This window comes from Tenrec ecaudatus, chromosome 6 (genome assembly GCF_050624435.1).
Source record: "Tenrec ecaudatus isolate mTenEca1 chromosome 6, mTenEca1.hap1, whole genome shotgun sequence".
NCBI classification, from domain to species: Eukaryota; Metazoa; Chordata; class Mammalia; order Afrosoricida; family Tenrecidae; genus Tenrec; species Tenrec ecaudatus.
In genome coordinates, this window is record NC_134535.1 from 156,784,508 (window position 1) to 156,812,427 (window position 27,920).

A 27,920-nucleotide genomic window follows, 5' to 3' on the forward strand; every position below is an offset into this window, starting at 1 on the left:
AAGTTTGAATGGATCTGCATTCCTCGCACCCTGCCACACAGGCTAATCCCACTCCACTAGTAAAAGAATATGCAGTTCAGTAATTTGTATCAAAATGGAAACGCACCGCATACCTGTAGGTCATCTTCTGCATGTGGCTCCGTGAATTGCCAAAGCGATGGGGACTTTGGAGGATTGCCTAGAAGAAGCTAAGTGTGGAAAGAAAGATGTGAAAGCTCAAAACTGCCAAAGAAGGTGTGTCATAACATATTCGTTGACAGTGCAAAGGAAAGCAAGCTGACATACAAAGAAATAAATCTACATTTCCCCATATTTACACAGATGTAGGGCAGAGTATAAACAAGCTAAGTCTCCTTGACTTGGAGAGGGTCAAGGACTCTGCCCCAGTCACTGATTATTTCTTCTGGTTTCTTTCCTGTATAGACCTGTGTATAAGCCGAGTTTTTCAGCACAAAAAAAATGTGCTGAAAAACTGGGGTTCGGCTTATACATGGGTCAGTGGCATGAATGGATGTCATCTGATCAAGCCCGATTAACAAAAGGAGGAAATCTCATGAAGCCTGACATAGAGTTAATAGCAAAATGGGTTCGAGATGCATGGGAAGACATTCCAGAAGACATGGTGTGACGTGCCTTCCAGAAATGTAGTATTAGTAATGCTATGGATGGCAGTGAAGACTGCTTTGTATGAAAATGACAGCAGTGATGGTGATGACGGCGATCTCAGTGAGGACAGCGTCTATGATGACCTCACACCAGCTGAAGCTCTGCATTGGGATACGGATGATGATGAGGAATCCAGTTTTGAAGGATTTTAACTCTTTACATTTCAGATTGGTTGCTGATTGAACTCAGGGACTAGTACTCTTAAGGTATCATTATTGAGACCTTATTGTTTTTGTTGAACCTATTTTCCACTTACTGTGCTGGTTTACTAATGTTAATGACTTGTCCTTTCATTTATGCTTTTTATTTAAAATAAATGTTTAAATCCATTACCCCACTGATGTCTCAATTTTTAGCAATTTTATTTTCATTTGTTTTGATTCTTGAAACTCACCAATAGCTTCTGCAATTTCCACCCTAGGCTTATACTCGAGTCAATCAGTTTTTCTGGTTTCCCAGGTAATAATTACGTACCTCGGCTTATACTCGGGTCAGTTTATATTCAAGTATATATGGTAGTTTAGCTATTCTGGAATAATAGAATTCTTCTAGATTCTTATACAATTATGGATTATTTGAAAGGGACATTGAGATCATCTGGTGACTTAGGGTCAGTATGTCCATGCTTGGATAGGATCAGTTTTCTCTCGCCCTAGTGCATCATGGGATACTTGTCAGGCTGCTAGGTGCAAGGGCAGGAGTTCTAAATGACCAGCCACTCTGTCAGAGAAAGATGAGATTTTCTACTGCCATAAAGATGTACAGCTTCAGAAACCCACAGGGGTAGCGCTACACTGTTAGATGACATCAATTTGACGGCAGTGAGTTTATCCTCAACCCAGAGCTCCAAGAGATCACCACCAGTTGACTGCAGCTACCCAGAGGGGGAAACACAACATAAAGTATCTCAAGCCCCTTGATCTTCACAAATAAGGAAACTGATGACAAGAACACTAACATCAACTGACCAAGAGAAGTGATAACTAATATTTGATCCTTCACACAGTGTCTTAAGGAAAATTAACTCGCAGTTGATAATAGCATTCTCTTCTTCCATTTTTGTAGGGTTAGACCTGTATTTTAAAGTTTTTTAAAGCAAATAGGGAAGAAAATAAGGTTTGTTTTTTCTGAGCTTTAGCATGTGTTCCATTTTGTCTCCCAGATCAACTTTGTGAAAGAAAACATAATCTTAGTAGATTTTGGAAAGAAATCAGTCCCAATTGCTATCTTTTCAATTTTCTAGCTTGGCAAATTACTAATTGTGTAACAATGGGCAAATCACTTAAACTTTCTATTTCTCAGTTTACCCTAAAATAGGATAGGATGTACCACCTGGGAAAGATAACAGAACCATACTTGCAAATCACTTACCATAGCTGGCACGTAGTAGAGCAGTAGACTGGAATTATTGCTGCTGCTGTTATTGCATTCACTGACTTTTCATGTGCGTTAATCACTATTCATATAATTCATCCCATCCACTCTCCATTTTTCCCTCGGTATTGATTTCAATTTCAAAAGACCTTAGAAAGTTCCATAGTATTGATGGGAGGGAGCATCGTCTGTATAGCCATTGTCATCTGTCTTCTACAGTCTTTGTGATACAATATCTTTGATCCTGATTATCTCTGTTATTGGCCTCTGCAGGCTAATCCTGTGCTTCTTATTGGCTGTCTTCCATTTGGGCCACTCTGCTTTCTTCTAATGCTGATGGTAAGGTCTTTGTGTTCCTGAACGCTTTGCCTAAATTGTGCTATTGTCAGGAGAATGATGCAAGAGAATTTTGGAAGTTCTCTATTGTCATTCTAGAGCTCCAGGAAACTTGAGGGCTTTTCTTAGGTCTTCTACACTGATACACACAGACACACACACACACACACAAACTCTCCTCTTACTCGTTCTGCTACCTTGCTGCCACATTGTTTAGATCAGTGCTTCTCAACCTTCCTAATGCTATGATCCTTTCATACAGTTCCTCATGTGGTGGTGACCCCCAACCATAAAATTATTTTTATTGTTACTTCATAACTGTAATTTTGCTACTGTTATGATTTCTCATGTAAATATCTGATATGCAGGGCATATTTTCATTGCTACAAACTGAGCATAAATAGAGCATAGTGACAAAACAATATGTCATTATATATTGTGAAATATTTATTTCATTGGGCTAGGCAACCTTCTTGATATAGGATCACTTCCTGACATAAAGCTTCCTTACACATATGGGAGAGCCACTTGTGTTGTTTCTGTAGACAACCCAGCCTAGCACACCCCAGGGCCAGTGATGTGAAGTCTTTGAAGATTGTCAGTTATGTTTACACAATATCACATTGATGTAGGATGGGTCCTAATCCAATATAAGTGGTATTTTTCTTAAAAGGAAGAGATAGAAATAAGCACAGAAAGAAAATACAGCCATGTGAAGACAGAGGCAGAGAGTGGAATCATGTGTCTGCTAACCAAGAAATGCCAAAGGCACTATCACCTGAAGAGAGAGAGGCATGGAGCATATACTCCTTCAGAACCATCTATAGGCATCAGCATGACCGGCATCCTGATTTTAGTCTCGGTGCCTTCAGAGCTTTGATGGAACAAGTTCCTGTTCTTAAAAGCCATCTAGTTTCTGATGCTTCATTATGCAGCCCTATCAGTTGCCACCAAGCTGATTTCAACTCATGTCAACCTGATAGGTGTCGGAGTAGAACTGTCCATCCTAGGAATTTCAATGATCGCATTTTTGAAAGTAAATCTCCAGGCTTTTCTTCTGAGGTATCTGTAGGTGGACTTAACTTTCAAGGGATAGCACCTAACCCTTGACACCCAACAATGGCATGGGAACCCTAGAACATGAAAACACACTTCAACTACCATCCTCAACTGGATGTGACCTTTCCTTTTTCTGTAGCTCTTTTTGATATAGTTTTTATGAGTCTTAGATAGTCCATCTAATAGGAAAGCTATTACATTGCACTTGACTTTGCAGTTCCTTGAAAGCCAAGAGTATGCCTAGCATAATTCATCACGTATGTCACAATGCAGTGTTGAACATAATTCTTTGCATATATTGCTTGCTCGTGTGTTTTAAATGAGTTAACGCAAATCTAAATTAGAACTATATGAGTTTTACTCTAGCTGCCAAGAATCTTCACTGTGTCTTTAATCAAACACTTCATCTCACACACTACTAGCAGGTATATACACTAGGAAGTCAAATAATTGTCTCCAAAAACTATCCAGTAGGTTAGATGCTTGCTAGGTTGACCCCTGCTTTGTTTTGAAAATTATACCATTGTCCCATCATCAGCACGGAAGAATTTATACTTTGCCTCATTCCTGGGCAACTAGAAGACATACGGTTAAAACTTCAGCAAAACTAAGAAAGTCTCCCCAGACTTAAGTCACAGGTAGAAGTGGCACGGCACTCTCTGTCAAAGAGCATTTCGTGCTGTTTGTGATGCCTTTTCAAAGCATCTGTCATCAAACTGCTAAGATCCTTCACCACGCTGCTGATTTCTTACACTACACTTAAGCCCTTTCTTGCCTGGAAGCTTGAGGTTGCACCATTCTGGTTTTCCTCTTCAAGATTCACCTCAAGCTGATCTTTTCCTATAGAAATTCAAGATAACAGATTGTTTCTTTCTTATATGCATATATATATATGATATATATATCATATATACTGGTGTATAAGCCGACTACGATATCAGCCAAGGCACCTAATTTTACCATGAAAACTGCCACCAAAAAATGTGCTGAAAAACTTAGTTTATACATGAGTATCAGTTAGGACCGAGGGGACCAGGTTTCAAACAACAAAGGCAGGGGGGGGGGGGGAAATCACATCACAGTGAATGAGGGGCGTGTGTGATGGGGACCCAATGGCCATCTGTAGACAGCTGGACATCCCTTGCAGAGGGGTTGTGTGGAGGAGATGAGTCACTCAGGGTTCAGTGTAGCAACAATGAAACTCACAACATTCCTCTAGATCATTACCCTGCCATCAGATCTCACAAAAATCTAACGTTGGAAGCTTGGAGAAAATGGCGACCAGATAAGACTCATCCATCCAGAGCTCCTGCTGCCAGACCAGAAAATTGGGAAGGAAACGGGGAGGTGGAGTCCTGAAATTAGAACTAGGGTACCAGGGTACCCACTCACAAAGCAAACCAAGAATGCTTTAAAGCGCTCTAGCTTAGTGCAAGCCTGCAGGCACCGGCTGTGCCCTTGCCCGGAGCAGTGATTCCTGCAGGCAGACAGAATCCCAGACACGAGGGGAACCCCACTCCGGAGCTCTCCACATGCTTGGCTGCCTTGAGCTCACAGCCTGGGGAGTGGTGGTGGGTAGCCATAATTTAGCGTAGAAGGAAACACTATATTATTACCTTAGGAAGATCATGGTGTGGGAGAAAATAGGCAGAAAGTCGGGAATCCAGGGAGAAAATTTAGTTCCAATTGGCCGAGATGGAAACAACCCCCCTGGTAAGCTGGATCTGCCCATCTGGGGGTCAGTCTGACAGTGCCCAAATCAGAGCATATCACAAGCATAATAAAAAAGATGAAATATATATATTATTGGTTTAAAACTCAAACTAAGTCTGTTTACTCAGCTCCAAAGAGCACATAGGTGGGAGACACTTAACATAAATGAACATAAGAAACCTGGCTAAGGAATGCTAGAACTCAGCTACTGAGCATGGCGGCTTTTTTAATAACAAAGACCTGCTGTAGTAAGGGTCCGCTTTAAACAGCACAGAGATGCAGCCCTGTGTCTGTGGTAGACAATTTCATTTGATTTTTTTCTACCTGGCCAGGGGAATAAAAAAATAAAATATAAAATCCTCTGATCTAGTAGCACCAGCAGACTAGATAGGACTAGCTAGAGCTTTCCTCTCAGTGATTCTACACATAGCCAGGGAGGCCCTGCGTGTCCTGGGGCCCTAGACAGGGCTGTGGGAACACCCCAGCACCCCCTTCCCACCCTTGCTGCAGTGCTACATACAGCACAAGAAAGGTACACCAGTGAACTCCAGGACTCAATTGACGCCTGGCCATGGGTGTGATCTTGCCTTTGAAGTAATCCCACACAGCAACTGATGAACCCTACATCAAATGTATACACCACCCCGGGTACCTTGAGGAAGGGATGGAACTCCTCCAGTCTCATGAACAGGTGATCAAGTCTTAGTTATCTCCTTACCCAATACTCTATTTCTTCTCGCTCTATTCACTAGCCCTTCTATCTCTCCCACTACAGTCAGTCTCAACAAGCTCAGGTTTGTGTGTGGGTGTTTTTTTCTCTCTCCTTCTTTTCCCCTCTTTTTTCCCTCTCTCTCCTATTTTCTCCCACTCTCTCCTACCATATGCCACTACTTGCTTCCAGGTCACTACCCTACGCTTAGGGAAAATCAAGCAAAATAGCAGGAGGAACTCCAGCCTACCCTCTGTGAGAGTGCTGTACACCACACAAGGCAGCTGAGACAAAGATCTACATCACACAGCACTGCTGAGGAAACCTCCGTCACACCTCTAAGGCGATTTCGTCAACTAGGGAAATTCTGCCAAGCACCATTGGGTCCCAACATTAAAAGGACACACCAACCTGCCATTGTGGGCCAGGGTCTAAGCCCCTCTGGCCCCATATTCAAGCAATCAGGAATCAGCTATCTCTTTCTTCTTTATTTCCTCCTTCTCTCTCTCCTCCCTCTTCACCATCATGGCAAATATTAGTGAACTAAGTTGGGTTTTTCCCCCCTTCTTCTCTTTATTCTCTTTTTCTTTCTTTCCTCTTTCTGTCTTTGTTCTCTTAGATTCTCTCTCTGCTTGTGTGATTCCCTCTGCTCCCTCTCATTCCTTTCACATGCCACTGCTGGTTCCAAGAAGCTACACTCAGCCTAGGGGAACCCTGTCCTCCCCGGGCCAGCCTGACCTCCAAGATAGTGCTGCACAGAGGACAAGTCAGTGCTACACAAAGCACACCACGGGGTCAGATATTTCATTAATTATTTTTTTTTAATTCTCTCATCTTTTCCTTCCTTTTCTCTTCTTTTTTCATTCGTTGGGTTCTTCTTTCACATTTTCTTATTTTCTCCTCTTCTTCTAGCTCTTCTCTATTTCCTACCACAGCCTCAGCAGATTTAGTTCATCTTTTTAGTTGTTTTCTTTTCACTGTTTTCACCTTTGTTTACTCTGTGCATTTCAGTTGTGCATATGTGAGTGGGTGCCAATTTGCTTGGCATTATTGCCCCAGTCTTTGTCTTCCGCTTTATCTCATTTTCTTCTACTTTCACTATCTTTCCTGTCACAAGACTAGCAGTCTCCAGGCCACTCCCCTCTGCCTAGGGAAACTCTGAAGGACCTACTGGGGGAACTCCCAACCGCATTTATTGACTTGGCATGTAGCTGGGGGAATTCACACCAGTCCTCTTCCACACACCAAGCAGCAGTGGATTCTCCCCTACAAAAAGTGGGGGCATTCCCAGCCTAAATCCTAAGGCCCTACAAGTGACTGGGTGAAATGCCTGACCACCTCTATAGGGCTCCACGCTACTGAGGGAACATCCACCCAACCTCCAAGGTGATCTCTCTGTCTACGGTAATTCCCCTGCCAGCTACAGAGTTCTACACCAAGGAGCTTATACCCATATGCCCTCCTCAGCACTACAGTTGCAGAAAAAACCCCACAGGACAGCCGAGGTGCTCCAAGAACTGTGAAGCCTACTTAGAGGTTGGCCAGGGAAGCAATGCCCTCGTGGGCCCACAACAACCCCACCAGTGTCACACATGAGAGGAATATCCAACCTACATTCCAGGTAATGGAATTCTGGACGGCTAAGATAAGAGTGAAGCCACAGGAAGATATAACAATAGCCTGATCCTTCAGAACAGCTACCGCAGGTAGTTCATAGACGTGCTCATAAAAATCCCCCAAGAGAGAGTCTAGGGCTCTTTGACTCAGGAAGATGACTCCAGGCTCCTCCAAAACAGCCCATAAACAGCAACTAGTCCTAACAGCTTCAACTAAAAAGGAGGAAAAACAGAAGACAAAGCCAGAAGAAGTCATGAACCAAATGATGGGCATAGAAGAAGCAGATATTGACCTGCCACAAAAAGAAATTTTCAAAATGCTGCTTTAAGTCATAAAAGATATGAGGGAAGCAATGCAGGACAAAGATGAAATGATAGAGGGGATAAAGGCAATGCACCAAAGGGAAATATAAAAGTAAAAGAATGAAATAACAACATCCAGTGACAAATTGACACACCATGAGAATAGGCTTGAGGTGGCAGAGAATGCTTCCAGTGACCTAGAGGACAACCAAGCAGACCTCAGCAAACGAGAAAAGCAGTCAAATAAGACAATCAAAGAAGCTGAAGAAAACTTGAGAGCCATGTCTGAAGCATTGTTCACCACATTGGCAGGAAAAATGATAAGAACCGCATGATAATATCAATAGATGTGGAAAAAGCATTCAACAACATCCAACATGCATTCCTGTTTAAGACACTTAAGAAGCTATGAATAGAAGGACAATCCCTCAATATTATACATCCACATATGAAAAACCAACAGCTAATGTGGTAGTTAATGGAGAAAAGACAAAAATAATTCTACTGAAAAGGGGGACCAGACAAGGTTGCCCTCGTCCCCACTCCTATTTAACAATGACTGGAGGTCCAAGCTAACACCATAAGACAAAGGAAAGATATTATACGTATTCAATGGGAAACGAAGAGGCGAAATTATCATTATTGGCAGACGATATGATTCTACCTGATTTTAGCACATGCTATACAGCTACAGTAGTCAAACAGTGTGGTACTGGCATCATGACAGATAATCAGACCAAGGAGAAAGAGCTGAAGACCCAGAAATGAAAACATCAGCATATAGGCAACTGATCTTTGATAAGGGCCCCAAATATATTAAATGGGAAGCAGATGTGATCTTCAATAAATAGTGCTGGAAAAATTGGATATCTACCTGCAGAAAAATGAAACAAGACTGTTACCTCACTCCATGCCCAAGAATAAACTCAAAGTGGATCACAGACCTTGAGATAAAACTCCAAACAATAAGGGCCATTAATGAGGGAATTGGGACAAACATGAGAATCTTGGGACAGGGAATACAGAGGCTATCAGAAATAGGGAAGGATACAAATACAGAGGAGGCACAAATAGACAAGTGGGATATACTGAAGATAAGACACCTCTGTACATCGAAAGAATTCACCAAGAGAGTAATAAGAGAGTCCACTGACTGGGAAACATCTTTTGCAATGACACATCAGACAAAGGCCTTATTACTAAAATCTACAATACTTTGCAATTTACAGTACAAGAAAAACTAATTGCCCTCTGAAGAGGTGGGCAAAGGACTTGAACAGAAGTTTCACAGAGTCTGAAATCTGAATGGCCAATAAACATATGAGAAAATGCTCCTGATCATTAGCCATAAGAGAAATGCAAATAAAAACAACTATGAGATACCACCTAAAACCCTCTAAGATAGCCCAATTAAAAAATCAGAAAGCAACAAGTGCTGGAGGGGCTGTGGTGAGATAGGAATTCTCATCCACTACTGGTGGATCGGTAGGTATGTACAGCCTCTATGGAAATCGATTTGGCGATGTCTCAAACAGATGGAAATAGAGTTACCATACGACCCAGCAATCCCTCTACTGGGCATATACCCAGAAGAGGCAAGAAACAAACCACGCCCAGACATCTGTGCTCCAATGTTCATTGCGGCACAGTTCACAATCACAAGGTGTTGGAAACAACCCAAATTTCCATCGACAGATGAATGGATTAAAAAACTGTGGTACATACATAAAATGGAGCACTATTCATTGCTAAAAAGCAGTGATGAATGCATGAAGCATATCACCACATGGGAAGAACTGGAGCAAAGTGAAGTAAGCCAAGCACAAAAGGACAAGTATATCATGAGCCCGCTGAGGTAAATATATATATCAGAAGAGAAAGGTAAGTGCAAAAGGGGCACAAGGAAAAAGCTACTGTATACAAACACTCCAGGGGTAAGGTCCAGGTAGTATGGCAGGGGTCAGACTAAATCCAGGAGAACATGTTGTAGCCAACTAAAACGGGAGTGGAGGGAGGAAAGGGGAAAGAAAAAAAAGATGTGTGGTGGGGGAATAGGGAACTGACCCACCTAAGGGGAGTGTATTGTTTGTGTCTCCACAGGGAAAGAGGGACCAGATTTAAAGCCAGTGCCAGATGAATACAGTGTGCTGGCAAGGAGTAGGGAGCTATTGGGGGGGCCTGAGGGCTCAGCCCCCATATCAGCTATGTGGACAACTGCCCCTCCCCCAGAAGAATTTACTTTAGAGGACGGCACTGAAGCTGCAGCTAGGGGAGAGGGGCATGTCTGATCAGAGCAAATGGGAGCAAATGAAGAGGAAGAGAGAGTGGAGCACAGCATGGCCCATCAAGCCTGGAAGATGATATCCCTGCTCTGAAAAGCCAATAGACAGAGTAGACAATATGTCTGATCCCACTACAAGACACGCCATCCATTGATGGCCCAGTGCCCTAAGGGGGACAACACTGGAGACTCAGGGCCGGGATTGGCCCAGACTGACCCTGTGACACTGAGGCAAACCACTAAAAGCATATGACACAGCAACTGTGGGAGCAGAGCAGGGGCCCCCCGAGGGAATAGGAAGGACAGACTCTGGGGCCAAAGCATGGTGCCCCTTTGGACCTGACTGAAGGACACGCCTAGAGATCAAAAATCACACCTTGATCTATTTACAGGTTTTTCTTTCTTTAAAATGTTTTTCTTTTAATTAATTAATTCTTCTATGGGTAATTGGTTTCCTTTTTTATTGTCATAGCTGTGTTCTCACTCATTGCCTATCTTGCTATGCCTTGATTTTTGGTGCATATTATCATCTCTACAGATCTATCTAGATAAGGTAGACTGGATGAATAGTCTGGAGGAGAAAACAACGGGGAGACATGGGAGAGGGGGAGGGGGTCAAGAAGATGGTGCTGACCAACCCAGGGACAGGGGAGCAATAAGTGATCCAAAGTCAGTAGCAATGAGAGTGTGCGTGGCCTGGTAGGGATTCAGCAAGGGCAAGGTAACCGACAGAAATTACTGAAACTGAAATGAAGGCTGAGCATGATAGTGGGACAAGAGGAAAGTAAAAGGAAATAGAGGAAAGAACTAGGTGACAGAGGGTATTTATAGAGGTCCAAAGACTATAATGTACATATGTAAATACATTTATATGAGTGTGAGGAAACAGATCTATAGGTTTAGTACTAAGACAGCAGATGGATATTGGGCCTCCACTCAAGCACTTACTCAATGCAAAAACACTTTGTTCTATTAAATTGGCATTCCAGGATGCACACCTTCCCGACATGATTGCTGAAGAAAAATGTGTGCACAGCAAATGTGCTGAAGAAAGCTAATGGTGCCCACCTATCAAAAGATATAGCATCTGGGTCTTAAAGGCTTGAAGATAAACAAGCGGCCATCTAGCTGAGAAGCATCAAAGCCCGCATGGACGAAGCACACCAGTCTGTCTGACCACGAGTTGTAGAAGGGACCAGTTTATCAGACATCAAATAACTGAAAATCATATCAATAGGTGCCCCTCTTCCTGATACAATCACTGAAGACAAATGTGTGCATCAGGGATCAGGTATCAAGCATCAAGGAACAAAAAAGTCATATCAATGTAAATGTGGGTGAGTGCAGAGTGGAGTCTATGCATTCATTCATTGGTAGACAACTGGACACCCCTTACTGAGGGGTTGTGGGGAGAAGATGAGCCAGTCAGGGTGCAAGGTAGCAATGATGAAGCATATAACTTTCCTCTAGTTCTTAAATGCTTCCTTCCCCCACCCCCACCCCCACTACCATGATCCCAATTCTACCTTACAAATCTGGCTAGACCAGAGGATGTTCATTGGTACAGATAGCAACTGGAAACACAGGGAATCCAGGACAGATGACTCCTTTAGGACCAGTGGTGAAAGTGGCGATGCCTGGAGGCTGGAGGGAATGAGGGGTAGAAATGGAGAACTGATTACAAGAATCTATGTATAGCCTCCTCCCTGGGGGATGGACAGCAGAGAAGAAGGTAGACAGAGATGTCGGACTGTGTAACACATGACAAAATAATAAAAATTTATGAATGATAAAGGGTTCATGAGCTAGGGGGGAGTGAGGAGGGTGGCGGAAAATGAGCAGCAGAAATTAAGGGTTCAAGTAGAAGGCAGATGTTTTGAGAATGATGATGGCAACAAATGTACATATGTCCTTAACACAATGGGTGTATGTATGGATTGTGATGAGAATTGTATGAGCCCCCAATAAAATGATTTTTTTAAAAAGAGACACCAATATCTGCTCTTAAGATAGAGATGTTGCTTGCATTGTAAACACACACACACACACACACACACACTTAGGAACAGTGAATTTCTCAGATAATGTGCAAGATGTAAATTTTTTTCTTCCTTTTGAATATTTGAGAAGGCATTGAAATTCATGGAAACGGGCATTAAAAATAGTGGAATTTTCCCACAAACTTGTTGAAGTCCTTGGTATTGTACGATCCTAACACACAAAGTGAGTCGTATCTTTAAGGAAGGCTATTAAAAACTCATTTTCAGACAATATTGGCACAAATTTAGTAATAACTTTTAATTCACTATGGTTTTTTTGAATGAATTATGTTCCTCCGATGGAACTTTTAGAAAGTTTTCATTGCATTTCTTCATCTTGGTTTGTTTTGGAGAAATATTTTCTTGTCTATCTTCACTACTTTCCTCATTACTTTCGCTTCCCCCCTTTTGGCTTGAAGAAGAAGTCATTCGTAATCCTTTTAAAGAATCTTCAATAGAATCATCAAATCTCCACCATTGGATGCTCTTCTTTTCTTTTGCTCCAGGGTCCTTCATTCTTCCGAAACTTTTTACTCAATCCTGAGAGATGTGCATGGCCAAAGCTTTCACTTTGGGGGATAAGACATCAGGAAGTTTGGTAAACATAATCTTGACACAATGGTATCAAGAGGATAGATCTAACTGTGATAGGGTGATGATTATACTGCACTAATAAAAAAGCTATGGTTTGTTTACTCTGCGTTTTAGGCACAAAACTAATGTTTTATGCACATTGTTTTATTGAATACTTGCAGCACCACTGTGAATTAAGTATGATTCTATCCATGATAAAGATGGGAAAGTAGAGATTAAGCAAATTGAAGTGGGTCACCCCAAAGTCAATAGATTAGAACTAGATTCAAATTCATACATAGCTCATTACAAATCATTGTCATCTTAAAAACTACCTTATACTGTCTCCTCGATGTAGTTAATTCGAACAGCACAAAAGCATTTTCATCCCTCGCTATGAATCAGAATGGACTCTATGGCAATGAGTTTGGTATTCGAATTAAAATTTTTTTAATGTCAACATAGTTATCACAAAACTAAGCTGCCTCCAAATATTATAAGGTACTAAGAACTGAGCACTACTTAAATTTCCAACTCATTGTTTTACCCTTGTTTGCCTATCTTAGCGGGCCTTCTCATCTACTCTTGAATAAGCAAGCTTATTTGATCATTGCACTAGCTCTCCCCTATATCTAGAAGTCCTGTCCCATTTTTATCACTTGGGTCTCAATTTACATATCTGCTTCCTCAGAGAGCTCTTTCCCTGGCCTCCTAATCTTATGGAGTGAATTATTCACCATCACATAACTCTATTCTAATTCCCATGAGCAATCATCACTATCTGATCTTTTCCTACCTCACTGGAGTATTGTTTCTCCCTCCCAGTAAGATGAAAATCTCAGAAGATCAGCACATTTATCTGCCCTGGTCAATAATGTATCTACAGTGCCTAGAAAGGACACTATAGGCATTTTACTAAAGACATGCTGGGAGAAGGAGATAAATTCAGCATCTGTGACTAAGCTACCCCTTTCCATAAGTACAGTTAAGAATATGTGTGTATATGTATGGGTGCATATGTGTGTTTGTATGCTATTGTGCCTCAAATGTGGAACTGTGATGTATGATCCTTAATTCATTCAGTAGATGCTATAAACTTGAAAGGAAAAGTAACATTTGAGATTTAACTATAAATCTAATAACGAATAACTTTTTTTAATTGTGGTGTGACTATAGCAGTCTTGTATTTGAATTTCAAGAAAGAAAAATACATAGCCAAACAGCTAGATATGTGGGTCCAAAAGACAGACAGACAGAGAGAGAGAGAGGTTTTTAACTGACACTCTCACTCCGAAGCCCGTTCATCTAATTCAGCCTCCCAAAGATGAGCCCATTCTGCTGAACTCCATAATGAGAGAGAGAAACACGCTGTACTGCCTACATCACAGGACAGTTGCCTAGAAAAAGAGACCCTGACACTGGGCTCCAGCTTCCTTCTCTCACGGGTCATCATCTTCATCCGGGAGAGCGGTTGTCTGCACAACCTCTAAACCATGCTCACATGGTGCTGCTGAAGCTGGGTCCCTAACAACCTCAGGTGGAGCAGGAGCAGGCACGGCCACAGAAATGTCATAGTACTGAAGGTTCTTTCGGTGGAAGGCCATGGATTTTCCCTTCACTTTCATGTCTTCCATGTCCGCTTTGTTGCCACACAGCACCATGAGTATGTTTTCACCCCTATCCAGGTAGGCACATTCTTGTCAGTAACCCTCGAGGTTACATCGAACATTATAATGGCACACTGGGCTTGAATATAACACCCATCTCTCAGTCCTCCACATTGGTCTTGACCAGCTGTAGCCCACACGTTGAATTTAGTAGGTCCTCTGTTAGTGCGGACCACAAGGGCATGGCCCTCAACGCCTGAGCTACACATGTCTTCTCAAATTCACCAGTCAGGTGACGTTTCACAAATGTCGTTTTTCTAGTACCACCATCACCCACCAGTATGAGTTTGAACTGGACTGGGGGTTCTTTTTGGGCGGCCATTGTGATGGATCTTCCAGAAGCGTCTCCGGGCCACGTCTGACTGAGGGATGGAAAGATGGAGGAAGCGCAATTCAAATGCTGGGAGATGTAGCTGATGCCTGGCAGGCAGGCTCAAACAACTCTTTTTAAGAAATGAGAGTGAGACTCAGATTCTGAACCATATTAGGAAGCATAGTTCTTTACCCCAAAACATCAAGAAAAAACCCCAAAACAAAATCAGAGCAAAATCTAAACCCTTTTGTTCACTTTAGTTTTTACCATCAAAATAAATATTAGTGTTTAGAATTAAAAATACACTGTGCTCAAACAAAATGATGTCACCTGGATGGTGTCACTGTGTTCTTTTCTGAATATATTTAACAAATGGTTCAAATAGAATTGTGATTTTAAAATCAAACAATTAGTCATTGCTCTGTGAACACCACCAAGAATAACAAGCAAGTGAGCCAGGTGGAAAATAAAAACCAGAACCAAAAACGGTTTTCATCAAGCCAACTGCAGTGCACAGAGACCCTCTGGACAGAATAGAGCTGCCCCATCCTATTTCAAAGGCTGTAATTGTTATGTGAACAGATCATCCTAATTTCCTCCTGCACAGAAACTGGTGCATTCTAACCGCAGGCCTTTCAAGTTAACAACCACGTGCTTTACCGCAGTGCTACCAATGCTCCTCCCCTAAAGAATCAACTCACTGCCATTGTGTCAATTCCAGTGCAGAGCAATACTATAGGACAAGGAAAGCCTACTGCTTCGGGGTTCCGAGATCACAGATCTTTACAGGAGCAGAAAGACATATCTTTCTCCCTCAGGGAGTTCTTTACGTAGGATTTCACCCATCGGAGCGGGTTACATGGTCGATCAGAATTCCAAAGAACACCTGGTACTGGTTACATAAAGATTTTTTTTTAATAAAAGGTAAAGTAATAGGACAAAGGATCTTTAGAAGTAGCATCCTCGCAGAAAGGCAGGAGAAAGCCCTGTGAGACATGAGGCCAGTCACAAGAATCATACCTGTCCACTCCTGTGTAAACTGGATCTAGTGCTAGATGAGGTGGGGTTCAGAAATGATCAACATACGTTTCTGGAGCACAAAAGAGGTTACTGTTGATGTGTGTTGAGTTCCACAGGGTGGCTGTTCTCCAAATGATTCTTCAAGGATCCAGGCAGACAGAGGCACGGCCGTTTTATTACAAGGCATCCAAGGGCATCCTAGAGGTCAATGTCTCCATCAATTAGAAGTAAAGCAGCATGATGGAGGGTCCATGGGAAACATGTATCAATCTGAACTGGAAGAGGTGTGTATCATTCTCACATTATACGGTCTTAGACAGGACTTAGACACACGGGCTCACCTGAAAGCAAAGGAGAATAGGAAACGTATTCTAGTCTTCTCGTCATACACCTGACACTTTTATTACAAATGGAAGAAAGGCAAATTGGATTTTGGTAGAAAACTACAATTTCCAACTCATTTCCAATTGCCATATGTATGATCTATTACCCTGAAGGGAAGACTAGAAGATGTATGTGACTATACATTGGTAAAGAAAACCTAGGTATTAAATGTTACATAACAAGAGGTTTCATAAGACAGATCTAATTATTATCCCGCTGAAAATATAAGCATATATGGAATGAGGCTGTGATATAGACTCAAATATAAATTAAGAATTAAAATATATTTAATTTAGTCTTTTGTAAGTTTTTTTAAACTCTGAAGATTTCTTTCAATGCAATAAATACATGTAAATATAAAGAATATTTGTAAAATCTTTCTTCCCCTAAATTTTATTTATTTTACTGCTGTGGCTGATAATATACCTAAGGTGATAGTTAAGGTTTTTTATCTGCTTCACTCGGACAGGATAATCAGTGGTTTGACAATTAAGACCTAGTATCACCCCGTGATGTGACCTCCTTAACTGTCAATATAGTTAAGCACTGTGGAATAGCATGCTTGCTTTTCTGCCTGGTCTAGATCTTGCATCTGACTTACTGACCTCTAGTTTTCTGGCCTTGATCCTACACCCTGTCATATTGTCTGCAGTTCTTGGGCGTTGTCAGCCACAAGTTGTCAAGCTTTGATTCATTTGCCTCTGAAACCAATCATTTTCCTGCCAATCGTTGACTCCATCAGCCCCTGCAGCCACCGGAGAAGAATCCATGCTAGATTCTAACCCATGGACTTGGAACGAGCCCCTTGTGACAACAGTGTGAACCATTTCCTTGCTATAAACCTCTGTCTATACACACATGTTTATACACTTGACTGGTTTTGCTTCTCTAGACATGCAAGACTAATGCAGACAAAGACATACAGCAAGATATCAACCGAGCCCACAATTTCTACATATAAAATGTAGCGACCTTGACTATATTCTTTGAGCTGTACAGTCCTTCTCATTCTCCCTTTCTGAGTTGTTCTCCCTCACTAATATAAACTCATTGCCCACTTAAGGTTCCTGTCTACTCATTCAAGATACAGGTGTCGATCTGATCTCATATAAAAAGCAGCATGCTCCAGGTAGACCATTTTAACTAATTAAGCTAACCTTTTGGTTAATAAAATATCCTCAGGGGAATATGTTTGGTTTCATTTTAAAAAAATTATCTCAGGTGGCTCTAAACAGCTAGAGTCCATGAGAATATGCTATTTTGATCTTCATTTTCTTCCTCTCAATCGGGATTCCTTGATCAAACTATTCGGCAATGGTACCTGGAACCATCTAGAGCTGATCTCATGGCAAAGGAGGGAAATGTTCATGGAAGCAATCAGCCACACATTCCATTCCCTCCTCCTGGTTCTGACTTTCTTTGTTCCGAGTGAACAGGGTGATTGCCGTGCCTGGGACAACCATGTGCAAGCTTTGAAGACCCCAGACATGGCAGTAAATGAAGAGTTAGAATACTAGCCATGTGATTAGGCCAGCTAACTGTTTGTCTCATTAAATTATGACCCTACACTTCCAAAGTAAGCAACCAAATGCCATGAAATGTTTAGCTGTACACAAGCAACCTCAGTATCTTCTCTTGCGGGGTGAGTGGCAGGGAGTGGGTTGTTATGTAAATATAACCGTCACACAATTTTTGCCCATTCTATTTCCCTCAGGTATACAACTTATTGACAGCAATCACAAATAATTGGTTGTGTAAAATAATTTCTACTTTTCAATGCAGATCTTCAGTCTCTCAAATAAAGTCACATCACGGAATGTAATAACACTGGGCAAGAAATCAGCCTTGTCTCTTTTTTCTTTATTATACCTTCCTCCTTTAAACCACCTTCATCAAATAAACAAAATGTGAGGTGTGCAGAGAAACGATGCTGTCATTCCCACAGCGCTGCGCATCAATTTTGTTTTCAAGATAAGCAACATGAGAACTTTAAGGGGAAAGAGCAGATTTTTTTCAACGACAATGCCTGGCAAAAGCCGAAAGGTTTTAAAGCAAACATACGACCGTGTCTTCTAATAGTCCATGAACCAGCCCTTTTGTCACACTGATAAACCTTTTATCTCTCTTTCCCAGATTTTAATCAGGGGGTTGGTTTGCATGTTTCTTGTGTCACTGCAGCAACCAACCTAATGGGGATTCTTTATGCCCTGAGAAATCAACTCATTTGGGCCTAAATGAAACATTTCACTGTCTTGTTTTATCTCCTTCGCTATTCACATTAGCATAATAGCTTTTAATTGGATTGTATTTGTGATTAGCGTCAGCAAAGGTGGTATTCTCTCAGAAGAAATTGACTACACGGCAAATTGCTGCGCTCCATCTGGAACATTTTTCTCATCTCTTGCCAGAAGGAGAGATGCCTTCAGGAAATATAGCTGCAGGAGTCCCTTGATAACACATTTGTCATAAATAGTAGAAGTTCCCTCATGGCATCCTAAAGATCGCCACACTCAAATATCCGAAATATTCCATAAGTTTCAAGTGTACGCGCTCAGAACCAAAGCATTTACTAAAGGACATTAAACATGCGCCGAAGTTCAACAGGTAAGTCCTTGTATAACCTTAGCATGAAGGAGGCCGTTCAAGCCTGAGGCCCAAGGTAGAATCCACAAATAAAATGACTGATAACATAACATAACATAAATAGAATTAAATCAGACTAAGGAACTATAAGAGTGAGTAAAAAAAAGTATTACTACCAGGATTCCAGTTTATACATGCATAATTTTATGGAAAATAAAACATGTTTAAACATGCCTCTGCCTACATGGCTACAGACAAGTTTGATCAATGACACATTTGTCTTAGCCTCATTAGGGTGACTGCAAAATACTTTCCAATCAAAACAGTGACTTCTGAGGGCCTCTGCGGGGCCAGGTCAATGCAAAGCATAAAGCTCAGCTCAGAAGTTTGGGGTAATTTTTTTGGGGGGGGGGATTCCACAAGTGTAATTTTTGTTTATTTCCTCAAAGGATATAGGACAGACAGTTCATGCAGTCTGACTATGAAGAAATTTTAAGAAATGAAAAGATTGCTTTGGTGAGAAAATGGCCAGGAAAGTTGCATTGAGAAATTTCTCTTCCACACAACAAATCCACTGCTTGAGGGGAGCGTGGGCTATGCTGTGAGAATTTCCTGAGGAGACCTTTGGCCCACATCCTCCTGGTCGCCCTCATCTTGCCCTCACATGCTCTTTTCTTCCCCAACTTCAGAGAATATTGAAATTAAAACAATTTAAGTATCTCCATGCTGCCCAGACTACCACTTTAATCTGGCGATATTGAAAAGCTTAGACTTCTTCAGAGAAGACTGAGAGAGATGGAAACACCACCCTCAGAAAGATGTAGGCCGAGGTGAAATTGCTGTCCAGAAAAAATAGCTTCACATCTTAACCATTTGCGTTCATAAGGATTTCTATGATTTTGTAGCCATATTTAAAAAATCACATTGTGCACTTTGATTTTATGTTACAGTCAATAGCTTATTCGTCTTAATATTTAAGGGAGTCTAAGGATTGACAAGGATGGCTTTGATTTGGGGTTTGTAACTGTATGAACAGAATGTCGTATCAAATTTCTATTCAGCTTCATTCCATACTACTAATAAAAATTACATTTGTTGTTTAATTTTGGCATTCCTCTTTTCCCTCTCTGGCCTGAGTTTTATCATTTGAAACCCTTTTCTGGTCCCCACCCCCAGCCAGTTCTGGAGCTTTGGGACTTGGCTCAAGGGGAGTCCCTCTGGGGCATTGGGGTACAGTGAATGGTATGACTCTTAGCTGGGCATGCCTACACAGTAGGGTATGCTGCCCGCCCCCCGCCCCCCCACTAGAGTTTCCCGAATGGGCTCCAGTAAATTTCTTCCCTTTTGGTTAAAAATAAATAAAGAGAATAAAAATAACACATCACAGGGTAAAGGATGTTGACTGAACGTCTATAGTCATTCTTCTAAGAAGGTCCTCAATCACTGGGTCTGTCCAGACTTGATGAGCCCTGACCTCATTTTCCTGAAGAAGAGGAGGCCTGGTACTTTCCCATTGACTTGTTTCTCCTGTGTGGCTCGGCAGCCCCTCTGCACTAGTGCCCCAGCCCATTTATGATCACAGCAGGATAGACAGAGGAGCAGAGTTTGAATCTGACCGTCAGCTTCCCACAACGGAACGCTCAGGATTCACGTTCACATCGGTGCAGGGGTCTCATGCCAAATGCAACTTCTACCGGAGCACCTCCACTCCCGTTAAGTATCAAGTAACAATCTATTCATTAGGACAAATATAGAGAGATCTCCAGGAAATTAAACAAGCATATGTACCATTCCCAGTCTTCTACCCATTGGTCTCAGTTCTGCCTCTAGGAACAGTCTCTTTTGGCAGTGTAGCAAAAGCTTCAAGACTGGCTAAAGTCCTGAAAGACTTGCTTTGGCCTGTGTGGTGATCCCTTTCCTGAGGGAAAGGGAAGGGAGAGTTGGGAAAGGATAGGTATCACTGGGATACAGTCTTCTGCCACCACCAATGCTGACAGAAACGGGGTTTCTCCTCCAGTGTATTCTCAGCAACTCCTCTTTCTCTCAAAACCAGTAGCTTCAGAAAGTTTCAGCAGCAATTCCATTGGATGAAATTGGACACATACATAATTCTTGCCCACTCATTTTTTTCCATTGGAGAATCATTATTTGAAACAAATAGAAGGAAACAAGCCTGTTGGAGCTTCATTCTTGTTTAAGCTTTGCGTTCTCATTCTAAAGCAAACATGGAAAACTCTATAATCCAGGGTTTGACCTCTGACCCTTTATTATCATGTGTACCCAAATTTTAAAAGCTGACCTTTAGATACTTTGTTCATTATTTTATTCTTTTCTTATCAGTTTTGGCATCAAGGTGCTTTGGAGTCTTAGTTCAAACACTACTTTTTAAAACAATTAAAATACAGTTTTGGAGACTTCCGAACAACTATTTGTTTTATTTTGCCAAAGAATACTTTCACTTCCTGGATGCCATTTGACAAATCAATGTAACTGGGAGAATTGGAAGTCTTTCCCGCCACAAGCATGTGGTTTTCTTTCCAGGTCACATTTGAGCTTCTGTCATTGGAGAAGGAATTGAAATTCTCAGACAGATGCCAGATAAGGGAGTTTTTAAAATGCATGTGATTCTTAAACACGACTACATTTTGATAGCAAATGCAAACAGTGGAACACAGGGTTCTCCTACCTAATAAACCTTCATCAAACATTTTATCAAAAGGGATCCTGGCAAACAGGTCGCAGCAATGAATATTACTAGATTACAAAGTGTGCAAATAACTTATTTGTGAAATAGAGACCCAGCGTGTTACAGAATCAGCAGAAGACCAGACATGTCATCTCTGGTACCCACAAAACAAGTTCAAATGGCTGCCACCCAAGGACAAAGTATCACCAGTGGTATATATATATATTTAAAAACCCAGGAAAATGCAAGATGTTCTCCCCCAGTGAAAGTATGGTCTCAGTCTATATCCAGGTTTATTCCTGTGTAAGGGATGTGGCTGTAACCAGTCAGCGATGTTTTGAAAACTGAACTGAAAGCACTACTCTGCCTTGTCCTTTTTTTTCCTTTCTTTCTGAATACAGATTTCTACTGCAGTGCCCCGGACAGTCCTAGATTAGTCTATCCATGGTAATGGTGTGTATCGCATAGGAGAAAACCATAAATCCCAACGGACAATATTGCATCTTCTTTATATTCATTTGTTTTTAATAGGAAAGTAAACACAGCCCACACTTTCAGCTCAATAGGTGGCTTTTTGGAGAAATAATATCCAAAGATATGTCTTTAGTATTTCCAGAATAACCTTATAATTAGAACACGGAAGCTTGTGCTCTCAATGATCACACTTCCCTGTCTTCAATGGGTCTACAGTCAAATTAAACAAGTCAGGCAGGGTCACATGAAATACTGACAAACCACTTAAAGGAAGAATCATGATAAATGATAAATTGCAGGGGGAGTATAGAGTAACCTTTATGAAGACTTTTCATAACTTTAAGAGTAGAAAAATTTGAATAATCATGGAAGTAAATTTTCACCAGAGATGAAATTAAGTTGGATTTCCTTACTCAATATCATTTTGGTAATATGATTCCATTTAATACAATGCTTCAATAAGAACATAGCACACTTCCATAAATCCTAATGTAAATGGAAAATGTGGTCCTCCATAAAGAGCCCCGCTGGAACTGCAGCTTAGATATTGGGCTGCTAAACGGAAGGTGGAGAGTTCAAATCCACCAGTGGTTCTAGCCAGAATTAACTCAATGGCAAGGCGTTTTGGGTTTGGATTGGGATGTGGAGCCTTATTAATGACCAATAACATTGACCCTCTCGTTCTACATTTAGAATTCTACCCGAAGGTAATAAGAGTGGAATGAGGACCCAAAAATACTGAGTCAGAAAACAAATTAATGAACTTTTAATGAACATATGCAAGTCAGTGTGCTGCATCCTATGCCACAACCCGGAATAACACTACTGACTTCCTAGAGCATTTGGAAGAATGCCAATTAACGCATCGCTTATCAAAATAAACACTTGGCTTTAATCTAAATTTCCAGCAATAAGGGGTTACTTACATAAATGTTTAAATAAACTACATTAAGTCCTAGGACTTAATACTAAGCCAAACAAAGCAAAACCTGTTGCCATGAAGTCGGTTCTGATTCTTGTCTAAACTAGCCTATAGGAAAGAGTAGAACTAACAGGGCTTCCAAAGCTGTAATATTTATGGAAACAGACTGTCACGTCTCTTTCTGGGAAATCAGCTCTTGTGCTCAAACCTCTGACCTTTTGGACAACAACTAAATACTTAATTCCTGTGCCAGAAATCCAGAGACACTCCTATATGTGTAAGAGAGAGCTTTATATAAAGAAGTAATCATGCATCAATAAAACACCCCAGCGCCGTCCAGATCAAGTCCATAAGTTTGATATTAGTCCATGTGTCTGATGCTGAAGGCTGGAAGATCACAGGCCGGTGGGTGGAAATTCTTGTGGATCCAATGGCAGAGGATGCGTCTGCATGGCTGCCATCAGCATGGCTTCATGTAGTTTATCAACAGGAATGGGTAGCATAGAGAGTGTCTGAGAGTGACCTGCCTCTGCTGAAGGCAGAATCATGAGAGAGGAAGTTCCCAGAATCCTCATGAAAAGGCCATGCCTGCGAGGAGGGATCATCAGGCTCTGACCTGATAGACAGGCTAGACTCCACCCCCTCTTTCTTTTATCAAGTTGACATGAAATTGTGTAACTACAACACTAAGTATTCATAAAAAATAACCTTTTCAAATATATTGAAGAGCATTAGAAAATGTCCATAATAGCGTTCCACAACATAAGCCAAATACATTTCTTTTAAGTTGATTCTGACTCAAAGTGACTCTATCATAACGTACAGCAATAAATAAATAAATTTTTAAAATCTTCTTGTCAAATTTGAGCTTCTCAAATTTCATTGGGAATGAAAAATCTGAAAAGGATGCATACAAGTTAAACTTTTAACTGGCCTGTTAATGATGATCCTGATTTTAGAAAGACAAGAGTCAGTCAAAAAATATCGGTAAAAAACTACAGAAACTTTTATTAAACAAAAATACCCAAATGCAAAGCTCTTGTTTCTCAACATGTCCCCCATATAAGTAGTCGACACTCTTCTGAAGGTGATGTTTCTATCACTCTAATCCTTTTTTCAATAAATTCTGCATGCTTTGATTTATACCATTTCAAAATGACGGTTTTGACATCATTGAGGGACTCAAATCCTGTTCCTTTTAAATGTAGTTTGACTCTTGGGAACAAAAATAAGTCTCAAGAGGCAAACTCAAGGTGGATAGGGTAAGGTGTTACAGCAAAATCATAGGACACCCCTGGCGACCCTCCAAAGAATAAGCAGGTGCATTGTTATGATGAACAAAATTATCCTCTGTACAACTTTTGCTGGTCTTCTTCTCAACAAGGTGGAGTTCGGTTTTCTTAAAATTTCTTCATGGGAGTGTATGCTATTGTGCTGTGCGTTTGGAAAAAACCCATCAAGATTACCCCTTTCACCACTGCCGTAGAATCAATGCTCACTTGTAGCTACTCTACAGGACAGAGTAGAACTGCTCCATTGGGTTTCAAAAATGTTCAGTCTTTATGGGAGCAGCAGCAGGCTTGTTCTCCCATGGATTAGTCCCTGGGATACCCAAATACAATTGCCAGAGACTTCTGACCTGATTTCTCTGCTTTCAATTGAACTGGCCAGGAACATCCCCCTCAGAAGTCACTATATTAATTGGAGTGTGTGTGTGTGTGTGTGTGTGTGTGTGTGTGTGAAAAAGAGAGAGAGAGAGAGAGAGAGAGAGAGAGAATAAGACTAAGACGCATGCGTTTCTGAAAGAATGGGTCTGTAGTCAGCCATGGATTGCAGAGATGCATTTAAGCAATTGTTATGTGCAATAGTCCTGTGCATGCGTGAAGTGGAAGTCTAGTAGGGAGCCTGTTGACTCATACTTGTACCTGCTTGTTTTCTGGTTTTAAAGGTTACTCATATACACATCTCTATACCTGATTGGCTACAGTTTTTTCTGACGGCAGCATTATGTTTACTGTTGATTTTCTCCTTATAGACCTTCTGTTTTCTGAAATGAGCACTGTTTCCTTTCATATTAAGAAAAAAAGGAGTATATTTCAAAATAGCAAAAAGAATATAGGGCCAACTTCTCCACGCAGTGTGCTCTCTGTCTCTCAGGATAAATCTTTGTGAAATGTCTTTGGCTTGGAGATGTTTCCAAAGTCTCTTCAGAGATAGAGCTCCTTTTTGTGGAATTAAAATCCGTTCCTTTAATATATAGCATAATTATTTTGATAGGAAGACTGAGTTGATTCCATCTCTTGTTCCGCTGACCTCTTGTCTAGGAACCGGAAACACTGATTCCACATTTGAGGTGGCCCGCTATGAATCAAACCCTCCCCTTTTAGGGTCCCCCGGGCATCAAGCCTGGGCAGTTCCCTGCTTCAGAGACAACTCACCCTTCAGTGAATTTACCAGTTGGATTACAAGAACTTTGCATTGTTCATGGAAACACAGGCACCTAAGAAATAGGATTAAGAAAATGGTGTAGGCTTTCTAAACTCTGTCCTTAAAAACGAAGTGACTAATAGCTGAGTCCACTCGATGAGTATGTTCAGCACATAGTAGGTATTTAAGAAACATTCATTGATCTTTCCCTTCCATGTGTATTTAATCGTTTCTTCAAGCACCGTGTATACACACACTTTTAAAGCTGAGTCAAATTGTCAAAAGAGCAGACGGAATGTTGGCACTGACACTGATATGACTGACGATTAGGGAGATTTGTTTATTGATTCAGTTTTCTCCTAATATTTATTAAAGGTTTAAAATTGTAGAAATCTATCACATTAAGCTGCATAGGGAGAGACGATAACTTTTAAGAGTTTGTATTTATCACGGGCCAGTGATTTTCATTAAACTGCCATCTACAGCGAGTCTGCATTTACAGGGAAAACGATGACAGTCATTGGGTTACTTTTTTAAAAAATTAGCGTGAGATGCCTTTTTTTCCTCTTGTGCCTGGTGCTGGCTTTCAGAATCAAACATTGGAGCCAGGATTGACATCTTGGATTTTTCAGGTATCTGCATTTTAAAAGATTTTATTTACATTAAAGCTTAGGTCACTTTAGTAGATCTGTTTAAAAGAAAACATTACCTCTGTGTGACCTTTGGGATTTGAAGGTGAAAATTCAGTCACTGGAAAAAAAAGGCCTCTGAGTTGTCATGGGTGAAATCTCTAACCTCAAAGACAATTGTGTCCCATCCTGTGGATGTCTTGTTCCAGCAATGAAACACAGTTGAACGCCGATCAGGCGAAGTGGGCTCTGATGGGTCATGATTCTTGAGAAAAATACAGACTCGTTAAAAAAGAGATGGGTTAAAGGAAAAGAAAATAAACGGGCGGATTTCTATCAAAGAAGCAATACATTCCCAAGGATTCTTCAGGAAGCAGATTCCGTGCCCCTTCCAATTCTTATACTGTTATTATAAGGTAAGTACTTTGCCTCCTGAGAGAAGAGTGATATTGTGCTGGTTATCATATATCAGAATTACATGGGACATCATCTGTTAATGATCGTTTATTCCTAGCTACTTGAAGAGTAATGCCCAGTAATTATAGCAAATGTAAGTCAAATAGTAATAGCATACTTTACATCGTATAGTAATTATAAGTTATGTCCATGTATCTGGGACAAGGGTCTTTTATGCTTGGTGTTAAATCTCTTCTGCAATTTATTCATAATTCCATCACTAGGACTGAAGAAAGAAAGCTTGCCCATAGAAAAGAAACCCATTGTCCTTTCACATTTCCAATAAGTCATTTGAAGAAACTGCTCTTTGCATGCCTTGCTAAACCCAATTACCACCAAGACATCATAAACAAATACTCATTGCATTTACAGCTGGTGCTTCATTGCACAATGAAAAATATATTGATAAAATTTAAACCATTTAGAGAGAGGAAGCGCTCAGATTCCTGCATTCATTTAAAATTTAATTGAAAAAGAATCAAGCTTGTGTTGCAATATTTTCTTATTTAGAGACTGCTACTAAATGAACAATCATACACTACTCTCAAGTCCTGCAAAAGCTCGGCAAAAAAAAAGGGTCATTTTGTCTTTGATATTGGGTAATGCTTGGCATTTGCTTACATGGAAACATGCTAAATAAAAGTTTTGTAAAATGGGAGACTGGATTGGAAAGTTTTAAACACAACTTGATGTAGCCTGCTCAGAATCATTCTGTAAAAGTCTTTGGGAAATCAGTTACATTTACTAGTATTCAAAGTTACTGATTCTCCTTTACTCAGAATTTAATCAGGCCATTAATTATGCAGGCATATAATTCCAGTCTGAAGAGAAAAATGAAAAACAAAACCACTTAATATTCCAAAGGGGGAAAATTCTCATGAAAACATTATTGAAAGCCCTTCAGAATCCAATGCCTGAGAATTTCTCTAAGCCTGTTCAGTAACAACCTCGCATCAGCTCCTGCCCTCCTCAGAGACACTGTCTCCAGGCTTTCTGTCCAGCACTGAAGTCCCTTCCTTACCATCAGCTTCTGCATTTGGTAAAAGACAACCATTACTCGGGTTTTAGCTTCAAAATCTCCTTCCCAGGGGAGCCCTGTTGACACAGGGCTGCTAACCCAAAGGCAGCCAGTTCGAGCCCACTCGTCTCTTTGTAGGGAGCAGGTTGCATTGGGCTGTTGGGAACCACCAGTTGCTCTCGGGAGAGTGACCGGGTTTTCTCCTCTCATAAAGTTACAGTCTCAGAAACTCATGGGGCAGTTCTCGTGTGTCCTAGAGCGTCACTGTGGGTTGGCATCGACTGGATGGCAGTGAGTCTCTTTGGGGGAGAAAGAAATGGCCGTCTGCTTCCATAAAGAAATCCTAGATGCAGTTCTATGCTGCCTTATAGGGTAATGGAGTTGGAAAGGATTCAGTAGCAATAGATTTGGCTTTGCTTATCTAATCGATAAGGAAGCTTTCCATGCTTCCCTATTACTTGCCTCTGTTATATTCTCCTAACAACTTTTCCTTTTCCGTCATCATGATCCAGATAATATGACATTGCAACCACCTGTCTGTAGATCTATTCCTCTCCCTCGCAGCGGGAAAGCTCAGTCGTCACCACAGTGTGTAAGGAGCCCTGGGGACACGTTGGATAAACATTGATGGACTCCTGAGTGCAAAGTTGGTGGTTCAAATATATCAGATGC